Raw genomic sequence first — 20,577 nt, forward strand, 5'->3', positions numbered from 1 at the left:
TTCAATTAGCCAACATACAGTACATCACTAGTTTTTGATGTAGTGTTCACTGACTCATTAATTGCATATAACACCCAGTGCTCATCACATCGCATGCCCTCCTTCATGCCCATCATCCAGTTATCCCATTCCCCCCTTCCCCCCTCCCCTTCCACAACCCTCAGTTTGTTTCCGAGTCAAGAATCTCTCACAGTTTGCCTCCCTCTCTGATTTCTTCCCATTCAGTTTTCCCTCCCTTCCCTGATTCCTACCTTTAAAGGACTCTTAGAAATAGATACACAATCACAACTGAATGTGAGACAGCATATAAACGAAGATGGTACCAGGAACTAACAGAGGGGGTTAATGCTACTGCTTGTCTTGGTTGTGATGTCATCGTTTCCAACTTTATGGAGAGAAGCAAGGTGGGCAGAAAAAAAGCCCTGATTTTATTTTATTTTATTTATTTAGAGGTGGGCAGAAGCAGAAGGAAAGGGAGAGAATCTTAAGTAGGTGCCCACCCTGGAGCCTGAGGTGGGGCTCGATCTCACAACCCTGAGATCATGACCAGAGCCAAAATCAAGAGTCTGTCACTTCACCAACTGAGCCACCCAGGTGCCCCCAAAGCCCTGATTTTAAAAAGTCAACATCAAGGGGCGTCTGGGTGGCTCAGTAGGTGAAGCGACTGACTTATGATTTTGGCTCAGGTCATGATCTCATGGGTCGCCAAGACTGATCTCGGTCTGCCCTGTGCTCAGCGGGGTAGTCTGTTTGAGACTCTCTCCCTCCCTCCCCCCCACCCCCAACTTGCACCCATGTCCCTATACACTCTCTCTCAAATATATAAATATATCTTAAAAAAAAAAAGTCAATCTCAAAAACTCTTGCATCATGTATTGGAAAAAGAGGCTTTTCACTTTTCAGTCTTTGGTAAGGAACTAGGGTGTTAATCCCTAGTTCCTTACCAAAGACTGAAAAGTGAAACTTAAAGGATTTTAGATTTTAATTATTAAAGTAATTGAGTTGAACAACTGTGCTCCTAAACAAAGCTATATAATAAGACAATTGATCTATCATCTATATCTTCCTCTTTTTCACTATATTCCACAGATAGAAGTTATATGTGGGTTTCTTTTTTTTTTTTTAAGATTTTATTTATTTGAGAGAGAGAGCATGAGAAGGGAGAGGGTCAGAGGGAGAAACAGATTCCCTGCTGAGCAGGGAGCCCGATGTGGGACTCAATCCCAGGACCCCAGGATAATGACCTGAGCTGAAGGCAGTCGCTTACCCAACTGAGCCACCCAGGCGCCCTATATGTGAGTTTCTTAATAAAAAACCAAGGACACCAAAGGAAGCTAGAATCAAATGTTAAGTGGTGTAATGAAACAAAATTAATGGAATTTATAGGAAGCAGGAACCCAGAAAAAGACCTTCTGGAAAAGAATGAGAAAAAAAAAACCCTAAATATTTGCCTTAATGGAGTAATAATTTTCTAATTATAGCCAAACACTTAGCTGGAGATGCTGGAAGATAGGAGTGGGTGAGAGAGAAGGATACAATGGAACGTTTAATAGCCCAGAACAAGTCCTCTCAATTTCCACTGCTTCCAGCTGTCAGAGGTACTACTGTGTCTCATACCTCTTTGCTTTTGCACATACTATTCCCTCGCTGGGAAGGTGGCCCCACCCTTTGGTACTTTATCTGAACTTTGCATCTGTTACAACTCAACTCTCATATTAGCAATCCTCTAGGAATTCCTTTGTCTACATGTCTTTTTTTCACATAAGCCTACAAGCTTTTTGAGGATACAAGTAATACATGAATACATTGTTCTGGCAAAAGTTTTAAATAGTACACATAGAGCTCAAGTCTCCTGGATCTTTCTTCTCCCCATTGCTCTTTCCAGAGGTAACAATTTGATTAACACATATTTATTAACTGCCTACTATGTACCAGGCCCTGTTCTAGAAGCTGTGAATACAGCAATAAGTTAAAAAAAAAAATTCTTCCCTCACGGGATTTATATTCCAATGGAAGAAGGGGAAGATAAATGAAATTAATAAGTAAAATGCAATAATAACACACCAGTAATAATAATGGTGAGCTCATATCACTGTATGTGAGGTTCTCATGATATAAAAACTATCCCACTTTATAAAGGAAGTGAGGCTCAGAGAAGCCAAGGTCTTACATCTTGAAAGTGACAGAGTCAAGATACAAACCGAGGTAATTTGGCTTCAGAGTTTGTTTTTCTAAGCATGACGTGGCACTGCCTCTCTATAGCACATGAGATGAAGAAAGTGCTATGTAGAAAAATACAGCCGTTGAAAGAGAGTTGGAGGTGGTATTGGTGGTGTGAGATTTTAAATCCTGGGGTCAAGGAAGGCCTCACTGAGAAACTGACATTTGAGCCAAGACCTGAATGGGGCAAGGGAAGCTATCTGGGGGAAGGTCAAGTACAAAGGGACTGAGGCCTGGTGTGTTCAGGGAACAGAGAGGAGGCTAGTGTGGTTGGAGTGAAGGTATTGGGTAGTAAGAGATAAAACCGAGATGTTAAGGAAGGGGATGAAGGGGAGCATGAAGATGAGATCACATAAGGCCTGGTAGCTTACTGTAAGGATTCTGATTTTTACTTTTGAGTAAGACAGGTAACCCCTGGAGGCTTCGGTGCAGAGATGAGACTGTAGAGTCAAGGGTAAGGCAGTTGTAACAATCCAGGTGGGAAATGGTGGTGTTCTGGACCAGGACAGCAGTGGTGAGAGGGTTTCAGATTCTAGACATATTTTGAAGGAAAGCATCTTAAGATTTTCTGATGAATCATGATGTAGGTGTGAGATAAAGAGGGGAGTCAAGAAAACACCAAGGTTTTTGGCCTAAGCAGCTAGAAGGATGGATACGCAATGGACTAAGATGCAAAGTCTGAGGGAGGACCGTGTTTAGAAAGATGTATCAGAAGCCTGGTCTTGATCATGTTAAATATGGATAATTAGACATTCAAACAGAAGTGTCAAGTAGACAGCTGAATATACAAATCTGGAGTTTGGGGGAGAAGTTCAGACTAGAAACCGTGGTTCTTAATGGGGAGAGGTGCGAGAGAGATATGATTTTATCCCCAGGGGACATCTGGCAAGGCCTGGATACATTTCTGGTTGCTGTAACTGGTGGAATGCCACTGGCACCACTGCCTAGACACCAGGGACGTTGCTGAACGTCCCACAAAGCACAGCACAGTTCATCACAACAAAGACTTATCTGGTCCCAAACACGAACAGTGCTGAGGCTGAAAAGCTCTGGATGAGAGATATAAATTTAGGAGTCAGTAGCAGACAGATTTGAAAGCCATGAGCCTGGAAGAGATTGCCAAGGAAGTGGGTATAGATAGAGAAGAGAGGTGGTCTAAGGACAGAGTTCCAGGGATTCTAAAGATAGGCGAAATGAACCAAAGTGACAGAGAAGGAACAGGCAGTGAGGCAGGAAGACCATGAGACTATTGTTTCTGGAAACTAAGAGATAAAGGTGTTTCCAAGGGAAGAGACTGATCAAATGTTACTGACAGGTCAAGTAAAATGGGTGCTAAAAGTTGACTCTGGGTTTAGCCATGCGGAGGTCCCTGGGGGCCACAGTAGGAATATTCTGGAGAGTGATGGGGGTGAGAGCCTGAGCAGATTGAGGCTTAAAAGAATATGTGGATTCAAGAGAATATGTAAGGAGAGGAATCAGAGACAATGATTAGAAACCGTTCTTCAAGACTTTTGGCTACGAAAGAGAACACGGAAATGATACAGAACCTGGAAAGAGAAAGGAGGCTAGTAAAGGGTTTTTAAAGGCAGAGGCGGGGGCGGGGAGCGGGAGGAAGTCAGTATGTTTCTATGCTTTTATGAATGATCCACTAGCGTGGGAAAAACTGAGGAAAGAGGAGTCAGTGTAGAGTGATATCCTGGAGTAGGTGAGGGATGAGACCTGGTGCCTATGTGGGGGGCTGAGCTAGGCTAGGAACACTGGTCCCAGTGGATGGGACAGATGGCAGAGGGGGTGGTGGCAGTGAGAGCTTGGGGAGTTCTTTTCTAATGGCTTCACTTACCAGTTAATGTACTTTTTTTTTTTAAAAAGATTTTATTTATTTATTTGACAGAGAGAGAGATCACAAGTAGGCGGAGAGGCAAGAGAGAGAGAGAGAGAGAGGATGAAGCAGGTTCCCCAGTGAGCAGAGAGCCCGATGCGGGGCTCGATCCCAGGACCCTGGGATCATGACCCGAGCCGAAGGCAGAGGCTTTAACCCACTGAGCCACCCAGGCACCCCAAGTTAATGTACATCTTGAGTAATATCTTTCTGATCTGTGATTCCGTAATAAAAAATAGATGCTAAATTTAGAGTTTGCTGAGTGAACACCTGAATCAGATTCATATTTCCATTTTACTTTATTTTATGTATTTGAGAGAGAGAGCACATGAATGAGAGAGCACAAGCAGGGAGGGTGGCAGAGGGAGAGGGAGAAGCAGGCTTCTCACTGAGCAGGGAGCCGGAGGCGGGACACGATCCTGGGACTTCAGGATCATGACCTGAGCTAAAGACAGATGCCTAAATGACTGAGCCACCCAGGTACCCCCAGGTTCCTATTTTTTAAAAAAAGTTAAGACCTCTTCTTAAATGTCACCTGTCATGCTAAATATTTCCTAAATATCCAACAGCAATTTTATCAGGAGCAAGGAAAACCACTGGCATTCAGCACCAACATCTGAAACAGTAGGAATCTTATACACAGCTCTTCACTGTATATATGATTTACCCACAAAGAAATCCTCCTTATTCTGCAAATGTGCTGTTCCTCTTTTTTTTTTTAAGTTCCTGTCCTCAATTTTGCTGTTCCTCAGCCCTGACTTCTCTTCCTATGGAAATCCAACTTATTCTTTAAGCTCTAGCTCAAATGTTGTCTCTTCTGTGAAGTATTTCCCAATTACTTTGCCTGAATTATTTCTTATTTAGGACATATTTTATTTAAGTTACATGCATTAACACTTCTCAAAATAAAAAAAATTATTTAAATTCAATTAATTAACATATATTATTAGTTTCGGAGGTAGAGGTCAGTGATTCATCAGTTGTATATAACACCCAGTGCTCATTACATCATATGTCTTCCTTAATGCCTACCACCCAGTTACCCTAGCTCTCCACCCTCCTCCCCTCCAGCAACCCTGTTTGTTTCCTAGAGTTGAGACTCTCTTATGGTTTGTCTCTGATTTCATCTTGCTTTATTCTTCCCTCTCTTCCCCTATGATATCTGCTTTGTTTTTTAAATTCCACATATGAGTGAGATCTTAATTGTCTTTCTCTGACTTATTTTCCTTAGCATAAGCACCCTTAGCACCCTCTAGTTCTAACCACATCATTGTAAATGGCAAGATTTCCTTTTTTTGATGGCTGAGCAATATTCCACCGTGTGTGTGTGTGTGTGTGTGTGTGTGTGTGTGAGAGAGAGAGTGTGTGTGTGTGTGTGTGTGTATGCCACATCTTCTTTATCCATTCATCTGTTGATGGACATCTAGACTCTTTCCATAGTTTGGCTATTGTGGACACTGCTGCTATAAACACTGGGGTGCAGGTGCCCCTTCGGATCACTGCATTTGTATCTTTGGGGTAAATACCCAGTAACACTTCTCAAATTTTTGTGCCTGAAAACCCCTAACAACAGAAGAGAATGAATTTATTATTATTTTTTGAGTAGGCTTCATGCCCAATGTGAGGCTTGAACTCATGATCCTGAGATCAAGAGCCACATGTTCTGCCAGCTGAGCCAGCCAGGTGCCCCTGAATTTATTAGCCTCAAGGGTACAGTCCAAATTGGTTTATGACCTTACCCCTTTCTTTGAGGTCTGGTATTTTGTTAAAACTCCATACAAATTTTGTTATTTTTCATAAAAGGACCTTTTAAATTTTGATGTAAACATATTTTAAGGTACTAATCAGTTTAATTATTTAACTCTATCTCTGACCATCTCCCCAGATTATAAGAAAATGGACTCTCCAAAAGATGCGTCATGTTTATTTTGTACCTTTTTGTGTCCCTGAGACTAATTATGTCCTGATTTGAGAAATAAAAAATTTTTTGATTGCCCTCCACTGAACCACACAATCATCAAAGATAAGGACATCTTATTTTCTTTGTATTTTAGACCCTGACTTGAATAATGTCTTGTATAAAGCAGCTACTCAATAAATATTTCTCCTCTTGCTCCTAAACAATATAATCATACCTTATCTGTCAATATCCTTGGCTTACATTTCGTCTTGCTGCTCTTTGCTAGAAACAATAATAGTAAACAAGACAAGGCTAAACTAAACAAAAAGCCAACAACTCAAATGTAGATGGACAGGTGAACGAAGAAGTAAATGGTGGTATGTTCACACAGTAAAATGTTCCATAGCACTGAAAAATGAGTGAACAAAGGTTACATGGTACAATACAGATGAATCTTAGAAGCAATGTTGAGTAAAAAAAAATGAAACCATTTTTTTAAGTTCAAAAATAAGCAAAGCTAAATAATGCATTGTTTAGAAATATATAGAAATAATATTTTATTTCTTTTTCTATAGAAAAAAATTTTATCACTTATTTTTGTAAGTGATAAAAATCTCCCACCAAAGCAAGGGAACTAAATACAAAATGTAGCATGGTGCTTGCCTGCTGTAGGGAGGTAAGGGGTATCATTGGAGAGGAAGGAATACAAGCAGATCCATGTTATTGGCAATTTTCTAGTTCTTGGGTTTGGTGAAGGATTCCAGGGTTTTCATTATATTATTATGCTTTCTAACTTGTATGTTACATATATTTATTTATAAATATAAAAAACTACATTAAAATACAATAAAGGGAAAAAAACGCTGAATGGGTTTCTTTACTCTGGAGTGTCTCAGAATCTTTAACATACTAATGTGAACTGTGACTTTCCAAGAGAAGGATAGAGTATTTTCTAAATTTAGTTGGCTATAGAACCCTTTTTTAAGGTAATACCTATGAATACCCAATAAATACTGAACATAGTTTTTCTAGGACAGACCTTAGGAAACGCTGAATTAAGACAGAAAATATTTCCTTAATTATAACCAATTCCATGGAGGTTACTTTATTCAATGACACTGTCTTACAAACAATATTAACTGCCTGTTAAACAGTGTAGCTACTCCTTCCCAGTTCCCACCTTAGTACTGGACACCTGACTTATAAAAACAAAACACAACAAAATGCAAAACAAAATAATACAAATAAAAAAAGAGCCCTTGGCTTTATTTCTTCTCCCACTGAGAAGAACTAGGACAAAAAAGCAACCAGTGGGATTCTGCATGATGTATGTGGCATTGTACGTGTATCACTCACTGGGGTATCGTGTGAGGAGAAAGGATTACCCTCTTAGTCCACAGGGAAAAGATGGACTCCTCAAGGACAGGACTGCCTATAATATTACTTACAGAGAGGTCTGAAAGGGGGTTATCATCTGAAAACAAAAAGAGCTAGAGATATATTTTCCCACCATGGGGAACACTCAAGACCACATCAATCCATCAGAGCCACCACAACGATAGTAGAATGGTGGCCACCATAAAAAAACACAAGAAATGAAGCCCCGAAGAACCTACTGGTAGCAAGCATGGCTGCCAAAGACTCTGCACACCTATGAGTTACAGAGGTGCTGACTCCAGCAGCCTCAAAGGCAACACTGGAAGTGAGCACAAATGGAACTTGAGCTACTAAAAATATTTGTCCTCATCGACCACAAAGGTCATCCGGCAATGGGGCTACCTTCCTAGTAAATGTCATCACCGCCACAGTATATTCCTACTTGGGATAATAATGTAATTCTGCTCTTGAATTACGTTGAAGTCAAGGTTTTCAAAACAAGTGATTTGGAGATAAAGGTCATGACACAGAGGGTGATGATGAATCATATCTGAAGTCCCTTTTGCTTTGTGTCCCCCAAATAGAAGAATTGTAACAGTAGCAGTGTCAGCCAGTAACAGAGTGCTTATCCTGTGCCAGATTCTCTTCCAAGCATTTTCTTTTTTTTTTTTTTAAAGATTTTATTTATTTATTTGACAGAGATGACAAGCAGGCAGAGAGAGAGGGGGGAAGCAGGCTCCCTGCTGAGCAGAGAGCCCGATGTGGGGCTCAATCCCAGGACCCCCTGGGATCATGACCTGAGCTGAAGGCAGAGGCTTTAACCCACTGAGCCACCCAGGCGCCCCACTTCCAAGCATTTTCTATATATTCTATTATCCAGTTGTCACAACAATGATATGAGAGAGCTATTATGACCTCCCTTTTATAGCTGAGAAACTGAGGCATGAAAAAGGTTAAGTAGTTTGGGTAAAGCCGTGTAAGTGGACACATGGCAAAAGTGAGATTTAAAAAAGGTAATCTGGTACTGGAACCCATGCTCTTAACTTGTATGCTATACTGCCTTTTAAAAGACCAAAGTGGGGGCGGCTGGGTGGCTCAGTGGGTTAAAGCCTCTGCCTTCAGCTAAGGTCATGATCCCAGGGTCTTGGTATCGAGCCCTGCATCTGGGCTCTCTGCTCAGCAGGGAACCTGCTTCCTCCTCTCTCTCTGCCTACTTGTGATCTCTGTCTGTCGAATAAATAAATACAATCTTTAAAAAATAATAATAAAAAAATAAAAGACCAAAGTGGGCGACGCCTGGGTGGCGCAGTTCTTAAGCACCTGCCTTCAGCTTAGGTCATGGTCCCAGGGTCCTGGGATCAAGCCCCACATTGCGGGGGCTCCTCTCTGAGTGGGGAGCTGCTTCTCCCTCTCCCTCTGCCTGCTGCTCCCCCTAGTTGTACACGCTTTCTCTGTCAAACAAGTAAATGAAATCTTTAAAAAACAAAACAAGACCAAAGGGTATCATGTCATCAGCAAGTGTGAAAGTTTGACTTCTTTGCCAATACAACAGCAATGTCCACAACAGCCAAAATACAGAAAGAGCCCAGCTGTCCTTCAACAGATGAATGGATTAAGAAGATGTAGTATATATGCACGATAGAATATTACTCAGCCATCAAAAATGAAATCTTGCCATTTATAACGATGTGGATGGAACTAGAGGGTATTATGCTAAGTGAATTCAGTCAGTCAGAGAAAGGCAATTATGATTTCACTCATATATGAAAGTTAAGAAACAAGACAGAGGATCATAGGGGAAGAAAGAATAAAACAAGATGAAATAGGAGAGGAAGGGAAACTATAAGAGACTCCTAATCATAGGAAACACACAGGGTTGCTGGAGGGGCGGTGGGTGGGGGGATTGGGGTAACTGGGTGATGGACATGAAGGAGGGCACGTGATATAATGAGCACTGGGTATTACACGCAACTGATGAATCACTGAACTCTATCTCTGAAACTAATAATATATGTTAATTAAATTTAAATTTTAAAAAAGATATTAAAAAAATAAAAGACCAAACGGTACCAAAAGGTGATCTGTAAATCACAGGTCCTATTCAGCCCAGACACTCTAACGATAATCCCAGTGAAAGAACAGGTATCCTGACAGATGTGTCTTTCTGCTGTAGAAGGTCATACAGCTTTGGTGGGGGAATGACAACTTGGGCCTGTGCCGAGGATAACCAACTACTTTAGTACCTAATAATCCCAATGACATCAAATTGTTGACTTTTTTTTTTTTTTTAAGATTTTATTTATTTATTTGACAGAGAGATCACAAGCAGGCAGAGAGGCAGGCAGAGAGAGAGGAGGAAGCAGGCTCCCCGCCAAGCAGAGAGCCCGATGCGGGGCTCGATCCCAGGACCCTGAGATCATGACCCGAGCCGAAGGCAGCGGCTTAACCCACTGAGCCACCCAGGCGCCCCAAATTGTTGACTTTTAAAAATCTGCTGAATAATTTCGTATTTTTTATTATAAAAAACATAGAAATGTAGATAGTATAGGAAGAAAACAACTCACTTTTGTGTCACTCCATAGAGTTAGCAATGTTGAACTTTCCTTCCATTTCCAACCTTTTATTGTTTCACCCAACAAAGCCCGAAACAAATAAACAAGTATGTATTGGGTCTTACATACTACACAAAAAGGCATATCCTATAAACTTGTAAGAGATAAGAACATCTTCCTAAGATGCAACATTCTGGCTACAAGAGACAAACTGTTCAACTAAGTTTACGCAAAGGAGAAAGGTGTACCAGATGGCAAGGGGCTAGGGGTGAGATGGAGGGATGTGGGAAGGGGATGAGGGGTGCTCTGTGACCAGACAGTATCTATCTCTGATTCTCTTGCCTCTGTGTCTTTCTCATTTACTGGTCTCTCAGCTTCATGCTGTTTATCTGCTTCTTTCTTCTTTCCCTGTATTTGAGTTGAAATAAACTCTTTCCTTTCCTTTTTTTTTTTTTTTAACCCAACCTTCTCCATACACATTAATGATTTTTTAAAAAAGATTGTATTATTTATTTGAGAGAAAGAGAGAGTACCCAACCTTCTCCATACACATTAATGATTTTTTAAAAGAGATTGTATTTATTTGAGAGAAAGAGCAAGCATGAGGCAGAGGGAGAGGGAGAAGCAGACTCCCTGCTGAGCAGGGAGCCCGATGCATCATGACCTGAGCAGAAGGCAGCCCCTTAACCGACTGAGCCACCCAGGCACCCCCACATTGTTGATTTTTAAGTTTAACCTTATTTTTAAGAATCAGGAGCAGCTGACCTCTGTTGCAAGGGTATGGAGTAAAGGTTCAAACTGGTAAAACCTTTCTGGCTGGCAAATTAGTAATTTAGTATCTTAAAATGTTTATGCTCTGCGACTCTTGATCTTGGGGTGGTGAGTTCAAGCTCCATGTTGGGTAAAAAGCCTACTTAAAAAAAACGTTTATGCTTTCCAAGGCAGTAATTTCATCTCAACATTGCTAGCGGTGCATGAATCTAGGATCACACAAACTTGAACTCGAATTCCAGCTTTGCACTTCCTTGGCGTATGACCTAAGACCAATTACTTCATTTCTCCATGTTCTGGTTTCTTCATTTGAAAAACAGAATCACAATATTAATTCTTAGATCATGATTAAAAGAGAAAATATATGTAATGAAGTCACCAGAGTGTCCGGCATATATAGTATGTATTCAACTATTATTATCCCAAGTGAACAACTGGGCAGGTATGTAAGGATGTACATAAAATAATGCTTATTACAGTATTATTTATAAGCATGAAAAATTATAAACAATACCAAATAATTTTGTTCACCCCTGTAAATCCAGTCTTACAATAGCTCCTGGAATACAGTAGGTGCTCAATGTTGAATGAGAAAGTGTTGAATGAACAAAAAACAGAACCAGTTGAATAAACTGGGGCACAATCTGGCAACAGAATGCTATGCAGTCACTATAAAAAAATGATATATTTGAGTATTTTTATTGAAAGTATATGTATAGCATATTCCCTTTTATTTAAAAATGTTTGTGTATACATTGATAAAGAAGGTCTCAAAGGCTATATGTACTTCAAAATGTTGACACTTCCCATGGTGGGATGGTGGCAGTGTGGATATTTCTATTATCTGCTTTTTGCTCAGCTGTTATTAAAATTTTTTTCCTACAAGTATTATGTATTGATTTTGCAATGAAAAGTGATTTTTAATTTTAAAAATATATGTTCCATATGCACAAATAAACTGGATTTGAGACAGGCCTAGATTTGACTCTTGGGTTAAATCCATTTTTTTTTTTTTTAAGATTTTGTTTATTTATTTGACAGAGACAGAGAGAGCAACAGAGAGAGAGAGAGAGACAGCACAAGCAACAGGAGTGGCAGGCAGAGGAAGAAGTAGGCTCTTCGAGGAGCAGGGAGTCTGACTTGGGGGCTTGATCCCAGGACCCTGGGATCATGACCTGAGCCGAAGGCAGACACTTAACGACTGAGCCACTGAGGTGTCCCAAATTCAGCTTTTTTTTAAAAAAGCATCTTATTAGAGTTATTCATTTATATGTCTATTTTCCCATTAGACACTGAAATCCTTAGAAATATAGAACATGCCTTCATCTTTCTAGCACCTTGCACAAAACTTTGCACATCACTGGCACTCAATAAATGCTCGTCAGTGACCCGTGATACACTCCATCATGACTCTTGCAACGGTGGCTAACACTCTAGTCCCCGCAGGAAAGTAACCCCCCTCCCCCAGCATCTCTACAGAGACAGTGAGGATTCCAACAGTTTTGAAACTGAATGGTTTCAAAACTGAAATGTCCATAAGTGAACAAGAAATGTCCTCTGGATTCCTCTTCCTTTGAAATGCAAATTCTGTTACAGGATCCTAATTTTTCTGTAAATAATTCAGAGATCGAACCAACTCATGGTTACAGGAGAAGGTCCAAGTTTCTAGTGTTACTTGTTTAGGTAGAAATCTATAAAGTACCTGTTGATGATATGAAGCAGCTTCCTCCTACCTTGTAATTTATTTACATTAATTCAAAATGCCAACTGTTTTCTAAGCCCTAAACTGTACTCTCTACAAAAAAACCCTGTACTGTCTATATTGTTACTGACTTACTCTGTTAGGGTTATATTATTACCAACACTCAGGCATCATCTTAGGTAGTGGTGAAACTAACAGCTGCAGCTAGTTAATCATCAAGTTAACCATTTTTATTCAAAGAGCCATGCTGTCTTAAATCTCATTCTTAATTACATGTGGATGACAAAAATCTTAAAAAACACTACACGATTCCTCACTTTTGTACTACTTTCCCACCTTTGGTTTACAATATTTCTTAGCAGGCAGAAAGCTTCACATGTCATCCATTTGGTAAAAATAAATTTTGCCTACCTTATAAGTGACATTTATAAGTAAGAGATTAAAATAATCATAGCTAGGGGCGCCTGGGTGGCTCAGTGGGTTAAAGCCTCTGTTTTCGGCTCAGGTCATGATCCCAGGGTCCTGGGATTGAGCCCCGCATCGGGCTCTCTGCTCCATGGAGAGGCTGCTTCCTCCTCTCTCTCTGCCTGCCTCTCTGCCTACTTGTTATCTCTCTATGTCAAATGAATAAATAAAATGTTTAAAAAAAATAAAATAATCATAGCTAGATAAATCTTCTTAAAATATTATTTCAACTGAGTGCTTAACAAACTGGAAACAAACAGTTCAAGTTCAGCTTTGTCACTTATTTAGCTCCATGGCTTTGGACAAGGTTTTCACTTCCTTAAAACCTCAATCTCCTCATCTGAAAAATGAAGTTGATGATAATAATAAAAATTTTTACTTTGTTTGGTCATCAGGAGACTGAAACAAACTGAATGGGTAAGGCAGTACACTCCAAGAGAAATGTAAAGCAAGTTACAAATGTGAGCTGCTGTGTAATTCTAAATGTTCTAACTGTATTAGAAAGGTAAAAAACAAAGGTAAAATTAATTTTAATAGCATATTTGACTTAACCCAAAATCCCAAACATTATAAACTTCTAAAATTTATTAATGAGCTATTTTACACTTCTTTTTTTGGTACAAAGTCTTTGCAATTTGATATATATTTTATACCTGTAGCACACCTCAAATTAGACTAGCCACATTTCAGGTGCTCAACAGCTACACATGACTTGTGACTACCATATTGGATAGCACAGGTATAATGTCTAGCACATAGTATGTACTAAATAAATTTTAGTTCTTGGTATCATCATGACTGCCTTTTTAGGAATTGCTATGATCAGTGTTTCTCCAAGTACATGACTCATAATACTAGCTAATATCTTCTAGATATTAGTTCTAGAGCAATGGCATTAAAAAACACTGAATTACATAGTAAGAAAACTATTCCTTTTTAAATTTCTTTTTTTAATCTTTCTGATTATATCAAGAAAAAAGTGTCAGTTTGATACTACAGTACTTTGTTTTTTAAAATTTTAATTTCTTGTTGATATAAAATTTACCAATTTTAGGGCATTGTTTAATGATTTTGACAAATTTCTACAGTTGTGTAACCATTTCCTTAATCAAGATATAGAACATTTCCACTGCCTGACCCAGAGATTCTAAAAAATCAGGAAACTAGCACTGCCTCAACGAGAAGAGCCTTGCAGTTAACCTTATCTTTGAATATATAAGGTCAAATTGCTTTCCAGAAAAGTTATACCAATTTATACTTCTAGTAGTAATATTTAAGATGGCCTCACTGTACTTTTGTCTTACGGAAATAATCAGAGATGGGACAAGGGTTTATCAATATACAAGATATTTGTCAACATTATATCAAACAAAAATTATAAACAATCTAAATGTCTAATAGTAATGGTTATAGACATTTTCTTTTTTTTTGAGAGAGAGAGAGAAAGAGAGCACAAGAGTATGAGCAAGTGTTGGGGGAGAGGCAAAAGGAGAGAGAGAGAATCCTAAGCAGGGTCCATGCCCAGAGTGGAGCCCGATGTGGGGCTCAATCTCATGATCCTGAGATTGTGACCTGAGCTGAAATTAAGAGTTGAATGCTTAACCAACTGAGCCCCGCTAGGTGACCCTAAAGATACTTTTTTTTTTTTTTAAAGATTTTATTTATTTGACAGAGAGAAACACAGCGAGAGAGGGAACACAAGCAGAGGGAATGGGAGAAGGAGAAGCAGGCCTCCCGCCAAGCAGGCAGCCCCATGCGGGGCTCAAACCCAGGACCCTGGGATCATGACCTAAGCTGAAGGCAGATGCTTAATGACTGAGCCACCCAGGCGCCCCTAAAAATACATTCTTAAAAGTGAAATAGCTATAAGCTATTAAGATTATTTTAAATAATTTTTAATAACATTGAAAAGTGTTCTCAATATAATTACAATATAAAGTGTTCTCGATATAATTACAAGTAAGAAAACAAGTAGAAAATGATATGGGCAATATGATCCTAATTATTTCACAAACCAAACAGAACCTGGAGCACGTAGATGGCTCAGTTGATTAAACGTCCAACTCTTGATCTCAGTTCAGGTCTTGATCTCAGGGTCATGAGTTCAAGGCCTGTGCTGTGCTCCACACTCAGCAAAAAAAAAAAAAAACAAAAAAACCATAAAAACCAAACCAAACCAAACAAAACACAAAAGAAAAAATTCAAAAAACTTTAGGTAAAGAAAAAACAGGAAGGAACATGCCAAAATATTGATAGTGGTTAACTTTAGTTGTACTGTTTTGAAAGATTCTTTTTCAATATTTAAATTTTTTTATTATAATGAAATTACTTGGGAGGGGGAGAAAGTTCATTTTTCTTCATCTGTATTTGCTTTCAGAAAATAACTGAAAAAAAGGACCATTAAGTATTCTGCAGGCATATAGAGAGTTTAATTGAACCCAGGAGTATTACAGAGAACCTACTATGTGTAATTATTATTATTGTTTCCAAAGAGAATCTGGCAGTAAGAGGATTGTTAATCTAGGGTCACCTTCTAGCAGGTGACCTTCTTCCCTGTCAAAATTCTTAATTAAACTGATAGCACTGGAGACTGAAGTGCTCTCTTCACCCAAGCTTAGGTGGGGTTCAGGCAATGGCAGCACCATTGGCTAATACATCTACCGAGCTTCCCTCTTTCCCCCCAACTTCTATCCTGAATTCTGAGAAGACAGAGGGATTTCTTCTCCTGGGAGAACAATTCCATCCATATGGATCTGGTTCTTGGCCTCTCAGCTCACAGAGCTAACTTAAAGTGTCAACTGCGGCCAGCAGGGACTAGAACTCTTTAATATTGATTGACTTGTGAAGTGATAAGGCAAGCCAGCTCAAATCCCTAACCAAGATGCTCATTTATTTGCAAGGTAGAATCATGTACATCAGAAACACAACTAGATTAACAGACCAGTCTATTGTAGGTGAATAAATAATTGGTATTGTTCATTTAAATACACATAAGAATGTTCATTTTTATAGTAACACATGTTTATTTTGAAATTTAAGAGAAATAATATTTCTCTTAAGCGTATTAGGTTTGATAGCCAGCGTGATCCTGATAAAATAGGTCAGATTTCAAGATTCTGCTCAAAAATCTACAATACACACAAAAACTTATACATAAATGTTTATAGCGGTGTTATTATGACAGCCAAAAGGTGGAAACAGCTCAAATGTCCATCACTGACAAACGGATAAACAAAATATGATAAATTCATACAATGAAATGTATTCAGCATTAAAAAGGAATGAAGTATACAGGTTACAGCATGGATGAACCTGGAGAACATATATTAAGTAAAAGAAACCACTCACAAAAGACTGTGTTATTACATGGTTCCATTTAAATTAAAAGTTCAGAACAGGGAAATCTATAGAAACAGAAAATAGATTAGTGGTTGCTTAGGGCTGGCATGAGGGAAATTCTTTCTGAGGTGTTGAAAAGATTCTAAAATGGACTGTGGTAATGGTTGTACACATCTGTGAACATACCCAAACCAATGACTAGTATACCTTAAAGGGATGAATTGTATATAACGTAACAGAAATTACATTTTGATAAAACTGTTAAAAAGCCCACACCCGACAATGCTCTCTAACTCATAGTGAAACCTAGCCCTCGCAACAGTCGACAGGGCGCTCTATTGTGAGGCCCCAGATACCTCTCTGACTGCATTTCCCTCTCCTTTTCCCAGACTCTCCAGCCTCCTTAGACCCACTGCATGACTGTGCCTTAGGACATAGCTCTACTGAGCCTGGGATGTTCTTCTCCCCATCTGTTCAGTTTGCTTCCTCACCTCCTTCAAGTCTTTCCTCAAATCTCGTAACGAGGTCTTTCCTGACACCATATGGAGTAGTGTAACTTATCCCCACAGCTCTCATGCAATATTAATTTCCCTCTACCTTGCTCTGATATTTTCTTCCACAGTATTTATCACCTTCTGAACTACTATAAAGTTTAGTTATTTATTAAGTTTATTGTTTATTTTTGTCCCCTCTGCATTAAAATGTAAGCTTCACGAGGGTTAGGATCTGTGCTTTATTCATGGAGGTATTCCATGCTCAGTAAATATCTGCTGAACTGTTAACTTTATGCTATTCTCGTGTGTTCAATATATTCTTATTTATGTATCCTAGAACTTGTAACTCAGGCAAAATGACTTCTGACTGTTCCTCATAGATACTGTTGAAATATCTGTTGTGCTATAGAACAACTCATGTCATATATATTATTCCTAGAAGTTGAAATTTTTTTTTTTAAAGATTTTATTTATTTATCTGACAGACAGAGATCACAAGCAGGCAGAGAGGCAGGCAGAGAGAGAGGAGGAAGCAGGCTCCCCGCCGAGCAGAAAGCCCAATGTGGGGCTCGAACCCAGGACCTGGGATCATGACCTGAGCCGAAGGCAGCGGCTTAACCCACTGAGCCACCCAGGCGTCCCTAGAAGTTGAAATTTGATGTATTCCTCCCCCTTCCCCTGCAATTGAGGGGCAGTATGACTAACAAGACAAATGAAGAAGGAAGTTGGGGGCGGGTAAGTCCATAAGAAGGGCAAGCACAGAGACAGGAGACCACGGTGTGCACACTGCAAACCTGCACGGACCCACTTAGGGCAGGCACCTGCTGCATGTGTTCAGAGCCCTGCGAAATCCGCTACCCAGATCCCTTTTCGGGGCAGGTTCTCTGCCTTCAAAAAAGCATGAAAATTACGCCTTTAAAGAGGTCCCTGTGATTGGTTATTATCTTTTTTGTGTTTCATTACGTACAAAAGGAGAGGGGAAAGCAATGCAAAATTCATATTAAACTTCATATGGCTATAGAAAGAAGAAAATATTGACTGTCTCTCTTTATCCAGAAGGCAATTTTATTAAGAATGTTGCTAAGGAGGTAATTAGCTTCTGCAAAATTCGCTGGTGTCTTAGCAGCATATACATGCCTTCTATTTTAAATGGTGTTTAAATCCAAACAAAGATAATCATAGTTACACCTAATCAGAGCAGACCCTATAAAAACAAATCATATAGCTACAGAAGGCCTGTAGAACTTTGCTTCTTTGTAACAAGCCTGAATTACTGAAAAATATTGTCACAAAAAAACTGTTTTAAAGAAAGAAGATACTTATATGCTACATTAACAAAATGAATGGTAAAAATCCTATGACCAAATCGTCTCCTGAGATGCAGAAAAAAACATCTGACAGATTTCAACAACCATTTGGATAAAAATTCTCAATCGCATGAGTACGGAGGGAATGTACTTCAACATAATAAGGGTCACTATGACAAGCCTACACATACTCAATGGTGAAAAACTAAAAGCTTTTCCTCTAAGCGCAGGAACAAGACAAGTATGTCCACTTTCACCACTTTTATTCAGCATAGTATTGGAAGTCCCATCCAGAACAATTACACAAGAAAAAAGAAAAGCATTCAAATCGGAAAGTCAAAAGGAAAACTATTTGCAGATGACATGATATTATATAGAAAACCATAAAGTCTCCACCAAAAAAAATTAGAATTCAGTAAAGCTGCAGGATACAAAATCAATATACAGATATCCACTGCATATCTATACACCAACAATGAACTATCAGAGAGAGAAATTGAGAAACAGTCCCAGTTACAATTGCATCAAAAAGAATAATACACCTTGGAATCAATTTAATGAAGGAGGTGAAAAGACCTATACACTGAAAACTGTAAGAAAAGGATGAGAGAAAATGAAGACACAAATAGATGGAAAGATATTTCATGCTCATGGATTAGGAGAATTAGTATTGTTAAAATATCTATACTACCCAAAGCAATCTATAGATTCAATGCAATCCCTATCAAAACTCCAATGGCGGGATGCCTGGGCGGCTCAGTTGGTCAAGCGTCTGCCTTTGGCTCAGGTCATGATCTCAGGGTCCTGGGACTGAGCCCTGCATTGGGTTCCCTGCTCAGCAGGGAGTCTGCTTCTCCCTCTCCCTCTGCCCCTTTCCCCACTCATGAGCATGCTCTTTCTCAAAAAAACAAAAACAAAACCAAAAAACCTCCAATGGCATTTTTTCATAGAAATAGAACAAATAATCCTAAAATTTGTATGGAACTGCAAAAGACCCTAATAACCAAAGCAACCTTAAGAAAGAAAAGAGTTGGAGACATCATGCTCCCTGATTTCAAACTATATTACAAAGCTATAGTAACTGAAACAGTACAGTATTAGCACAAAGATCAGTGGAACAGAATAGAGATCCTGGAGATAAACTCATGCATGGAAGGCCAATTAATTTATGACAAAGGAGGCAATAATATACAATGGGAAAGGCCAGTATCTTCAGTAAACAGTATTAGGAAAACTAGACAGCCACAGGCAAAAGGATGAAACTAGACCATTATCTTATACACAGAAATAAACTCAAAATGGATTAAAGACTTGAATGTAAGATCTGAAGCCATACAACTCCTAGAAGAAAAAAACATAAGCAGTAAGCTTCCTGACATTGGTCTTAGTGATCATTTTTTGGATTTAATACCAAAAGGAAAGGCAACAAAAGCAAAAATAAACAAGTAGGACTACAGCAAGCTAAAAAAGCTTCTGCAGAGCAAAGGAAATAATCAAAAAAATGAAAAACCTACTAAATGGGAGAAAATACTTGCAAATTATGTATCCAATAAGGAGTTACTATCCAAAATACATAAGGAACTCCTACAACTTGGGATGCCTGGGTGGCTCCGTTGGCTAAGCCACTGCCTTCGGCTCAGTTCATGATCCCAGCACCCCGGGATCGAGTTCCATATTGGGCTCCTTGCTCGGCAGGGAGCCTGCTTCTCCCTCTGCCTGCTTCTCTGTCTGCCTGTGCTCAATCTCTCTCTCTCTCTCTCTCTCTCTGACAAATAAATAAAATCTTAAAAAACCCCAAAACTCATACAACTCAATAGCAAAAAACAAACAAACAAACAAACAAACAAAACAAACAAAAAACCAAACCCAAACAATTTGATTAAAAAATGGGCAGAGGATTTGGATAGACATGTTTCCAAAGAAGACATACAGGAAGCCAACAGGTAGATGAAAAGATGTTCAACATCAGTAGTCATCAGGGAAATGCAAATCAAAACCAGGATGAACTATCACCTCATACCTATTAGAATGGCTATTACCAAAAAGACAAAAAATAAGTGTTGTTAAGGATGTGGAGAAAAGGGAATTCTGTGTACTGTTGAGGGAAGGTAAATTGGTACAGCCACTATGAAAAAGAGTATGGAGTTTCCTCAAAAAAATTCAAAATAGAACTACCATATGATCCAGCAACCTGACTTCTGGGTATTTATCCAAAGAAAGCAAAAAACTAGTTCAAAAAATATATGGACCCCCATGTTCATTGAAGAATTCTTTTTTTTTTTTAAGGTTTTATTTGTTTATTTGTCAGTGAGAGACAGAGAGAGCACAAGTAGGGGGAGCAGCAGGCAGAGGGAGAAGCAGATGTGGGGCTCCATCCCAGGACCCTGAGATCATGACCTGAGCCAAAGGCAGATGCTTAACTGACTGAGCCACCCAGGTGTCCTGAAGAATTATTTTCAACAGCCAAGATAGGGAAACAACCTAAGGGTCCATCAACAGATGGATGGATAAAGAAAATATGGATAAACACACACACACACACGTGCGCGTGCGTGCGTGTGAAATGAAATA

General features: G+C 39.2%; 1 protein-coding gene and 1 long non-coding RNA gene across 4 annotated transcripts in view; one reads left to right on the top strand and one right to left on the bottom strand.

The window, feature by feature from the left end:
- VPS45 (vacuolar protein sorting 45 homolog) overlaps positions 1–20,577 on the bottom strand; it is a 68,892-nt gene that overhangs the window by 3,280 nt on the left and 45,035 nt on the right. The window lies entirely within an intron of this gene.
- LOC125096788 (uncharacterized) lies at positions 598–1,984 on the top strand. Its single transcript, XR_007126392.1, has 2 exons — positions 598–924; positions 959–1,984. It is a non-coding gene; the product is annotated as an uncharacterized LOC125096788 (long non-coding RNA).

Source organism: Lutra lutra, chromosome 4 (assembly GCF_902655055.1).
Source record: "Lutra lutra chromosome 4, mLutLut1.2, whole genome shotgun sequence".
Lineage (NCBI taxonomy): Eukaryota > Metazoa > Chordata > Mammalia > Carnivora > Mustelidae > Lutra > Lutra lutra.